This window comes from Zootoca vivipara, chromosome 7 (assembly GCF_965207765.1).
Source record: "Zootoca vivipara chromosome 7, rZooViv2.hap1.1, whole genome shotgun sequence".
Lineage (NCBI taxonomy): Eukaryota > Metazoa > Chordata > Lepidosauria > Squamata > Lacertidae > Zootoca > Zootoca vivipara.
Window position 1 is genome coordinate 74,600,038 of NC_142590.1, and position 10,524 is coordinate 74,610,561.

Genomic DNA, 10,524 nt, shown 5'->3' on the forward strand with positions numbered 1-10,524 from the left:
ACCCACAGCGCCACCCGCGTCCCTCTGCTTTTCCTTAGGATGTCCCTATTTTCATTGAAGAAATGTTGGAGGGTATAAAGTTATCCAACCCCCGAGCCGTCTGAAGGCAAACCTGTATAGGGAAGGGTTGTGTTTTTTTTATGTTTAATGTTTTATTATGTTTTTATATATGTTGGAAGCCACCCAGAGTGGCTGGGACAACTCAGTAAGATGTGTGGGGTATAAATAGTAATACGTATTATCATTATGGAATGGGACGTCCCTATTTTCATCGGAGAAATGTTGGAAGGTATGTCCTTATGCTCCATTTAATATTTGTGGATATTATGCTGCCTATGCATCATTAATTTGACATTCAAGTGCTTATCCCTGCATTTGGGGCAGAATCAATAACTACTAGACTTGTACATGTTCTTTCTCTGACTCATAAGATGAGACCCTCTTTTACATTTTTGGATCTTCTACATTTATGCTTTATTTGCTTTTATGTGTTTTTATACTGTTTTTTCTGGTTTTAGGTTGTGCTTTTTAAAATATGTTAATTATTATGGGATGGATTTAACTAAGTGATGCCACTAGGACGTCCACTAGTGCAACAGGATTCCTCTTGCACTGACGGAGCAATCTCCTTAGCACTACGTTAAATTCCTATCATATTGTTTGTTTTTTAGACCGTACACCATGTAGAGATGTTGTCCTACCCCCCACCCAATAATAATTAAGTGGTATAAATGATTTAAAATAAATAAAATCTTCTCTCGGAGTCTGCACCACTCAAATCAATCTACCGCACTTTCCCATGTATCAGACAAGGTTTGTTTCCTTAAAAATCATGCAAAAAAGTGGGGGGGGGTCATCTTATACATGGGTAGTACATAGGGTAGACGTTTGATTGGTTGCTGCCACAGCTGTCAGCAACTATTATGCATGTTATTGGTTGCTGCGTCAATGGGTGGTGTTCATTGGCCGATGCTGTGGCAGTTGGTCAGGCGATTGGCGAGAGGACAGATGGGAGGCGGATTTTGCGATGTGTGCGGGTGAGTGATTTTCGGCATCCCTCCCCCCCAAAAAAGCTCAGCAACCCTCGGTAATCCCCCCCCCAAAAGCTCAACAACTTGCTGTTTCCCATCTCCCTCTATTTTCTGAAATTTCAGTCCCCCAAAATAGTCTTCTACATGGGGGCGTCTTATAGATGGAAAAGTACAGTGCATATATTTTAGTTAGAGCTATCCAAAGTCCCATTAAAGGCATTCACAGTTTCTTCACACAGCTGACTGGCCTTGTGCACAAGTTTCTGATTAGCACGTATGGAGGGAACCCCAAAATTAATTGCCATTTCTCCAGTACTTGTTTTCATCTCAAGCTTGGAGAGACACCATTATATGCAGTGAGTTGGTTTTCAGTGGCCTCAACTGGGGAGGTGTTTTATGACCCAGTGGAAATTCTGTTGTGTAACCAGCAAAGATTAATAACTGTAAATCAATTTATTGTTTAACAGCATCAGCTGAATTGCACTGAAAAGCCAGTAATAATTAATGATTATGGCAGTTTTGTTTTTGTTTTTTGCAGCCATTTTTATGATTTAGTCTCCATGGAGTAAATTAATGACCCTGAACTAGTTTTCAGCAACTCTTTGCTAGATAAATCAGCCACTGATTTAAATCCTTGGATAAATCGGGTCTCCCAAGGGGTATTCTCCAACCTTCCAGCCCCCCAGTTACCAACACAGACTCAAAAGAAGAACATGGCAGGGCAACTGGCAGGGGCCATGAGATAGACAACTAGCCCACTTGCGGGGGGTGGGGGCAGTGAAAGAATCTGAAAACAGCAGCCATATACTAAATGGAGAGATGCTACCACCTACACCTGTTTGAAATACAAGTTGGTTGGTCTGGGACCGCGGCACATATTTAGGGAACAAAGCCCCACCTAGAAATCTGGTGGGGTGAGATCTGAGACATTAAGCTGCGAACCCCTACCTATTCTCAACCTCTATTTGTAAATAAACCATATACTGTATTTGCCCGAAATACCCGGGCTACTTCCGGGGAGGGGGGAGCTGCGTAAGGTCTTGACTATAAGCCACACTTTAACTTTTCATGGTCTGAATGGGGGGGGGGAGTACAGCTTATATTTGGGCCAATAAGGTAACACAAAATGCCAGTGGCTCTCTCCAGCACTTGCATTCAAAGGAAACCAAGGCTAGGTAGCCCTCGAACCCTTAAACGCCTCACCATTTGAAGAAAACGTGTTTGCTTAGCACTTGTGCGTAGTGATATATTGTCCGCATCCAAACTAAGTGATTTGCTTTCAGTTAGCCACAGCTGAGATCTATGGGACAGGTTAATCAAGTCTTAAGTCCTGTCGATTTCAGTGAGAACTATGGGCAACTAATGTAGTCTGGATCTAAGCCATGGGCTGGATGAAGTACAGTAGCTCATGGTTCTCAATGAAAACAGGAAGCCTTTGATTCAGGGTGAGGGCCCTCCTCCCACCCCCAAGACATCTTTTTTATTGAGCATTCATGAATACTTCTGCTCATGATGCCACTTGGGAGATTCTAGGCCATGGGTAGGCAAACTGAGGCCCAGGGGGCGGATCCGGCCCAATCACCTTCTAAATCTGGCCCATGGACGGTTGGGAATCAACGTGTTTTTACATGAGTAGAATGTGTCCTTTTATTTAAATGCATCTCTGGGTTATTTGTGGGGCATAGGAATTCGTTCATCCCCCCCAAAAAAATATTAGTTTGGCCCCCCACAAGGTCTGAGGGACAGTGGACCGGCCCCCTGCTGAAAAGGTTGGCTGACCCCTGTTCTGGGCAAACCTGCTTTCAACATTGTTTGTGCACAGAAGTACCACAATGTGCAGCTTGGTTTCCAACCAGTGCATGTTCCATAACTTCCTGCTGAAAACTGGTAACTTTTTACAACACAAATGTTCTTTTGTCCCCCCCCTATTCGTTGGGCCATGGCGCAAGAGTGCTCCTCCAGACAGCAATAATCCAGTAACATTAAGAACATAAGAAGAGCCTGCTGGATCAGACCACTGAACTATCTAGTCCAGCATCCTGTTCTCACAGTAGCCAACCAGACGCCTGTGGGGAACCAGTAAGCAAGATTCAAGCACAAGGGTACCCTCTGTTCCTCCTGTGGTTTTCAGCAGCTGGTTTTCAAAAGCATTGCTATGGCAGAGCAGAGCCATAAGTAGCCCTCTCCTCCATGAATGTGTCTCATCCTCTTTTGAAGCCATCCAGGATGTGGTCATCATCACTGTGTCCTGCGGAACCGAGTTCCATTGTATATGCACTACCTGAAAAAGTGCTTCCTTTTACCTGTCCTGAATCTTCCAACATTCATCTCTTTTGGATGCCCATCAGTTCTAGAGTTATGAGAGAGGGAGGGAAAACTTCCCCACGTCCAGTTTCTCCACGCCATGCAAACTTTTAAAAACTTCTGTCATGTCACCTTGCCTTTTGTCTAAATGAAAGTATCCCAAACGCTGCAACCTTTCTTCATAAGGGAGTCACTGCATTCCCTTGATCATTGGGGGAGCATCACAAAACCACTCATAAAGCAAAACGATGTGTTGACTGTCTAGTGTAAATCCACCACGAATGCACTACTATTGTGACAATGGCATGTTGCAGAATACGCCAGCAAAGGAAACAAACAAACAATGGAGCGCAGACTGCCCAGGCGAACCACACACAAAGCACAAACATAAGCCACACTCTTACCACAGCCACATATTTCTTGCATGTAGTTCCTAAACAAAAAGCAGCAATACTGAGAGGCCTGGTTCAGAATTTCCATCTTCCTCGTGGGGGGACATTAAACAGCATGACCCCTGAGAACGCAGGTCATTTGGAACAAACCAATGCTTTCTGATGGCTATTTACATGGATGGTTTTAATACCACGCACCCTATGAGTGCACTCAATGAGTATGCAAGACTATTGCACAGCTAGGAAGTTCCTGTGTTCGTGTGTTCCATCCATGGACCTCACTGAGAAGATAATAAGAACCTTGCTGGATCAGACTAAGGATTCACGTAGTCTAGCATCCTGCTTCCTGTAGAGCAAACCCAATACAGTACCTGTAGGAAGCCCACAGGTAGGACATTGGGATGAAAGACTAGGGCTGCTTCCTACTGCTTCTCTCCAGGAGCTGATATTCAGGGGCATATACTGTCTCTAGAAGTTCACAACAACAACATTATTTATATGCCACCCATCTGACTGGGTTGCCCCAACCACTCTTCCAGAAAAATATAAAAACACCACAAAACATCGAACATTAAAAACTTCCCTACACAGGACTGCCTTCAGATGTATTCTAAAGGTTGTGTAGTTGTTTATCTCCTTGAGATCTGGTGGGAGGACGTTCCACAGGGAAGGCGCCAATACCGAGGAGCCCTCTGCCTAGTTCCCTGTAACCTCACTTCACTCAGTGAGAGAACTGCTAGAAGACCCTCTGACCTGGACCATATGGCCACTGTGGTTGGTGCAACTGCAGAGCACCATGGTTGCACAAATTGTGACTTCTGTCTCTCTGTTGGGGATGGCATCTGGTGTGTGACTATCAAAGATATAAAGGTTGTTCCTTGAAATAAGCCGGCCAGGTTATTTCCCCTTCAGCTAGGAGCCTGCTAAGCCAATAATTCATTTGCTTGATAGAAAGGAACAATGGAGTATGAGATGGTCAAGGAAGTGGAGAAAGAGCTTTAGCAGCCCCATTGAGGGATCTTCCACCTCAATCTGGGCTCGGATAGAGTGATCCCTATGATTAGATAAACGCGTACAGACATCAAGTTAAATATGTGCAGGATTTGCCATAGTGTCTAGTACAATATCATAAACCTCCAGCCTATTTTGCTCTGTTAAGCAAAACAAGCCTTTTGCTCAAATAAACGTACAAAGGAAGGCAAAAATAGCTTCTTCGCCCCTACAAGGTCTGCGGGAACCAGCTCCGGAAGGATTAAGGATGCTAGAAATAGCAAACGAAAGAAGTGTATGCACAAGGGTATCGGGGTGGGGAGTTTCTTAAGGGGAACAGAACGATTAAATACCTGGAAATTGCCGAAGGGCCATATTTAGCCTTTCTCCTTTAGTGCTGATGACTCAGATGTATTATTGCTAGTGCTTTCAGTCTAGCTTCCAGGGAACAGGCAACTTTCCAGAAGTGGAGGCTGCTGGATTAGTGGGAAGCATGGGCGTAGGTAAGGGGGGCAGGAGGGGGCAGTTGCCCCCCTAGAAGCAGGGCCGCTGGTGGCCAGCCTGCCCCGCTGCCCGCCACCGCCCGGGTGGAGGGAAAGCCAGCCAAAACGCTTTGCACAGCTCTGGGGCTTTCCCTCCACCCGCCCCACAGCCAGCTGGCTAGAAGGGACGTCTCCCTTCTAGCCCTGTGGAAAGCCAGCTTTCCCTCCACCCGCCCCGGCGATCGCGGAGGGGGAGGTGATAGGAACACGGAGGGGGAGGAGGAGGTCGGAGCAGCCCAATTTCGGGCTGATCCTGGCGCCCCCTCGCCCCTGAATGACCATGGCTTTCCTTGCCCCACTGTGGCCCCTCCCCCTGTGCCTTGGCCCTGCCCCTTGCCCCCCCCTAATTTTGGGCACAGTGACTACCAACCTCAGTTTCTCCTCAGTGAGCTCCCTGCCCATCCACCTTCTTACTTGGAACCAGTCCATTGGGGCGGGGGGGGGACAAAACCTGCCACCTTCCCCCTCCTTAGTTGTTGCTCTTGTAGAACTCAGCAGGGAGGGAGACAAAGCTAGAAATGGTTGGCTGTGACACCACCTACTGTTGATCTCCCTGCCTTCCACACTACCAGGCCCAGGGGGGCACCAGCCAGTTAACTTTTCTCAGCACTGAGAGGCAGTTTGATGCAGGAACATAACCCTCTGCTCCCACACTACGGAAGGGACCACATGGCTGTACCTTTGTTCTCCACTCAAAATAATAACAACAGGCGAGACATGCATTGATTCTAATCTAGGTGGAAGTGTGTAAAATGCATTTCTACAGAGTGAGTAAATGGCTGGTGATCTATAGCCTTGCCTGTGTTTAGTTGTGGTGTGTGCAGTGACGTAACAAGTTTTGGTACCAAATAGAGACAGGGCAGGAACATGGCTGAGGTCACCTCCCAGAAAGAATCTTGGGAACTGCAGCTTGTTAAGAGTGCTGTGGTTCTGGTGGTAGTAAACTACAGTTCCCAAGGTTCTCTGGGGGGGGGGAGTTGTGTGCTTTAAATGTACAGTGGGAACGTGACCTCGGAAGAAGTTCACAGTTCAGTAGCAAGACAGTGAGCAAAGCTGTTTCCGGGGGCCCTGCCCTCTCCCCAAGCTTTTGAAGTTTTAACTCCCATACATGCAGTTTCCAGGCGCAGTTTTTAACTGACAGGAAATGGCAAGATGACAGCCCAACTGGGGGGGAATCAGGAAGCATCCTTGGGAGAAGAAAGAAGCATTTCACTTGCTTTTAAAATGCATCATTTAAAGCTGTCTACAAATTCATGGAGGAAAGTTCTACCAATGACTACGAGCCATGGCAATGTCTATACAGAACTTCTGTATGCTGTCGCTGAATATCCAGCTGCTGTGGAGCAACATCAGCACTGGGTGGGGTCTTTGTACTCCTGCTTTGTGGGCTTCTTCGAGGCACTCGGTTCACCATTATGGAAAGTAGGAATACTGTACTAGATAGACCTTTGGTTTGACCAAGCAGGAATCTTTTAATATTCTAATGCAAGGGTAGCCAACATGGTGCGCTCTAGATGTTGTTAGACTACGCCTTCCATCCTCCCTGACCATTAGCTATGCTGGCTAGGACTGACTGGAGTTGAAGTGCAACAACAACTCGAGGGTGCCACGTTGGCTAACCCATTTCTAATGGAAGTCTTGCCATGCAAACTACATGGGTAATGTGGTAGGGGGAGGAGAACTGACCCTTTTCACTATGGCGGGTGGTGGAGTCTGCTTCAGAGGAGTTTGGGAGACGTTCATGTCTCTCCCGATGTTCCATAAAGAGGCCTTCCTTGCATTTAAAATCATTTGGGTTTTCTCTTGCTTCTGTAGAGATGAATGTTTAAGCATACATGTGCAAAAGCTGCCTATTTGAGGCTATTCAGTCTTCTGTTTACTAGTCCATGGGGTAAGCTGGTTTGGGCAGGAGCCCTGAGTTACAAGAATCACGCCAGCACAATCATCTCAAACCGTCCCTTCTGCTTTTTCACACACACACACACACACACCCTTGAAATTTCAAATTCCAGTTTGTGGACAAAGTCCTATCTATCTGAGAATATAGATCTCCGACCACTGACCAAACTCCATTCCAAGCAACTACCTAGTTATGCTTCTCCCCAGGCTCTGACATTCAGTGCTTGGAGCTGCAGGGAAGATTTGAGAACCAGCTTTTCATGCCTGAGCAGCTGTGCGCCTTTGAAGAGTGGATCTGGGGGGGCCATTTTTTTGTGGCTGTGGAAGAGGATAACCTTCTGATCACCAGTAACCAACCAGGTAGGAAAGATCCTTGTCGCCTGTAGTTCCAAAAAGCCTCTAATTCAAAGGAAAGAGCTATTGTGCTTGAAGTATTCATTTTGGGCCACTGGTTAAGATTAAAAAAAGAAAACAATGTGGAAGGGTTTGGCTACTGAAACCCAAAGAGATAGGAAGGAACTCTTCCAGTTGGAGACATTTGATGTAGTTAACAGATAACTCCCCAGAACAGCTTTCTCACTCTCATCCCTTCTGATTCTCCCCAGATTAGTTCAAACTTACTTTTGTGCTAATCATTTCTCGGCCTGTTTACCTTGCATTAAAAAATTAACAGAGAATAGTTTACTGCATGACTTGCTAACAACTGCAAGAAATGGCACACAAAGCTGCCAGGCTACAATTCTGAGCCCTTGTGCAAGATCTTGCTTTGGATCTAGGCACCTAAGTTTTCAAAAGTTTTTTTTTAAAAGAATGATTATTCCCACCCCTCTAAAGTCAATATTTTGTTCCTGCCCCTTTTCCATGACCTGGGTATATATTTGCTCTCCGGCTGTTTCCAAATGCAGCAGATAAAGCCCGCAAAGGCTTGTATTTTGTCAGACTTTAGTAAACAGGGATCTTCTTTCCACACCATCAAATCCCGTTTGCCTTTTGCCTGAATTCATGTCTTAAATGATTACAGAGCAGTGTGCCCCCCCCCAACCTTCCCCCACGTGTTAATAACCACCCCTGTGGAATTCAGCTGAATCAGAAGGATGCAGCACATTTATGGATTACTAGCCAACTGGAAGAAAAGGAAAAAGCAGTAGATATAGGTATCAGGGGGGTACATCCATGCTGCAGCTCAGAAAGGGGTCAGGTATGCGACTGGTGCAGAACCCGGGCAAACAGTTCAGGCAAACAGAGGCTTCAACCGCACTGGTTTTTCACATGACAGACAAGCAGCGCCAGCCCAGCAGAACAAGTTCACTCACCTTCAGTTTTATGAAAGGGCAGCAAATCGTTAGTTGTTGAATTCATTTTATTGCGTTTTTACTCCCAGGGTGCTAAACCAACTCGATTAGCCTTGGGTAACATGCACCATGACTCTGACACTTCCTGTTCTGTCCCCGGCAGCAAAATACCTTGGGCTTGTCTTACAGAGAGGAGCCACTGCAAGGCCAATGTATTTTTATGCCTGGCTTCCAAATGCAAGTGAAAATGCGTGTAGAAAATATAGGTCCACCTTTCCTGGCGATGTTCTGGGTTAGCACTCCAAAAGCTGAACCAAGAACTCGGGAATCTGTTTCATTGATGTGCCTAAAATCAGAGAGCACACACACAAAAACAGGAGGTGCCTTTGTGCCCCCCCCAAGAATATTTGAGGGGTCCGGGGGGGCCCCAAATTTGATAGGCATTGCCATTCAAATGGTGTGTGCGTGCCACGTTATGTGATCGATTATGTGGGATGGGGATTACTTGCCATCCCCCAGTTTTATTCAAGTTGGCACCCCTACAAACACACACACACAGCGCCAATGCATTCCCTGCATAGACCTTCCTCTGTCAGAAACAAGCAAGGCTGCCAACTTTTTACTGTATCTAGCAGGGGGCTCCTGTGACTTAAACAGCTGCATGACAAGCAGGAAATCAGCAAGCCAAGTTTCCCTCTCACTGCAGGGTTGCCTCCAGACTGTCAGCATTTTGCAGGATGAAGTGAAATGAATACTGGCAATTTAGGTTTGCGCAATTCAAGTACAGTAGATTCAATCTGTCACCCTAGTGCCACAAATCCCCTTAAAAATAAAGGATGGGAATAAAGGATGGAAAATGATGGGGAAATGCACTGAAGAAATTGGGAGGGGGGGGAATCAATGATTAATAAGTCACGATGCATGTTCATTGTCAAATAACCTCCCTGCAAACAAACAAATCAGAATGAATGCTCAAGAAAGACCGGACATAATCTAACCTCTGCATAAGCTTTGTGCAAGCAAATCAGGATTGAATGCTCACTAGTAAATAGGTCATCTGGAGGAACCCTCTGTTAGAAGAAAAAAAAAAAGCTTCACCAAGTACGGTAAATGTTGTGCTTGTCTTGTAGTTGTTGAAGAGCAGCCCTGCTAGATAAAAAGAAAAAGAAAACAACTGGCAGCCATAAGATGGAATTCCGCCGCCCCCCTACACTCCATTTCGATGCAAGGTCAACTTGAAAAAGTAAGGAATTCTTTTAAATGTAAATCCATTTCTGATACATGGGACATTAGTTGGTTGCTGGAATCTTGTGGGGAATCCACAGTGAATTATCCTGACGTGGAATTGGATTTGCATAGGCATTTGACTATGTACACAAACAGCAAAATCATACTTTACTCATACGGCCATTTTCTATGGGAAAGATGAAATCACTATTCACAGTCAGCCCCGACGGCTGAGTTGATGCTGCTTAGCACAAGGGAGAGTGGAGAGTTCAGTGTGGTGCAAACACAGTGGTGGAGCCAATTTGGTGTTCCTGCTGGCGTGTTTTCACTACGCTGACCTCCCACTAAGCGGCAACTCAACTGTCAGGATGTCAAGTGAGCATTGCTACCTCAACAAAAGCATCTGCTACTGAGTGTGGCAGCTATGGGGGCTTCCATGCTGTTACTAGCTGAGATTCTGATGCAAAATTAGCATTTGCTCTGTTTGTTCTTTAGGTGTCTGTTTGCACTCTACCTGCTCTGTTTTTATGGTGATAAATATTACAAAAGACGTGGTAAATCTATGATTCTCATTTCATCCAAAAGAACTCTCTACTTGAAGAAGATGAATATTTTGGAAGTTTAAGGCACATGCATCATCTAAATACAATAACTACAGCAACCCTATAAGGCAGGGGTGGGGAGCCTGTTTGGCATGGCAGACCAGAGCTTTATCTCGCCACCCACACTGATGACATCAGGTGATTGATAGGTAGGCTCACCTGTCAAAGTCAACCTATGGGGTGGAGGGAGGGACCTGATTTGCCAGATTGTTCCACACAGGCAACATGCTGGGAAAGCAGCTCCC

At 45.8% G+C, this 10,524-nt stretch overlaps 1 protein-coding gene and 1 long non-coding RNA gene across 16 annotated transcripts in view; one reads left to right on the top strand and one right to left on the bottom strand.

Moving 5' to 3' along the window:
* Positions 1 to 10,524, bottom strand: part of HNF4A (hepatocyte nuclear factor 4 alpha) — a 73,890-nt gene that overhangs the window by 40,512 nt on the left and 22,854 nt on the right. The window lies entirely within an intron of this gene.
* LOC118088151 (uncharacterized) overlaps positions 7,298 to 10,524 on the top strand; it is a 46,197-nt gene continuing 42,970 nt past the window's right edge. For 6 of the 15 annotated variants that reach the window (XR_015950876.1, XR_015950877.1, XR_015950881.1 and 3 more), the window contains exons 1-2: positions 7,301 to 7,518; positions 9,581 to 9,693. This is a non-coding gene — a long non-coding RNA (uncharacterized LOC118088151). Of the gene's footprint in view, positions 7,519 to 9,580; positions 9,694 to 10,524 lie in introns of all 15 variants that reach the window. The other 9 variants (XR_015950878.1, XR_015950884.1, XR_015950879.1 and 6 more) reach the window with 5 other exon arrangements.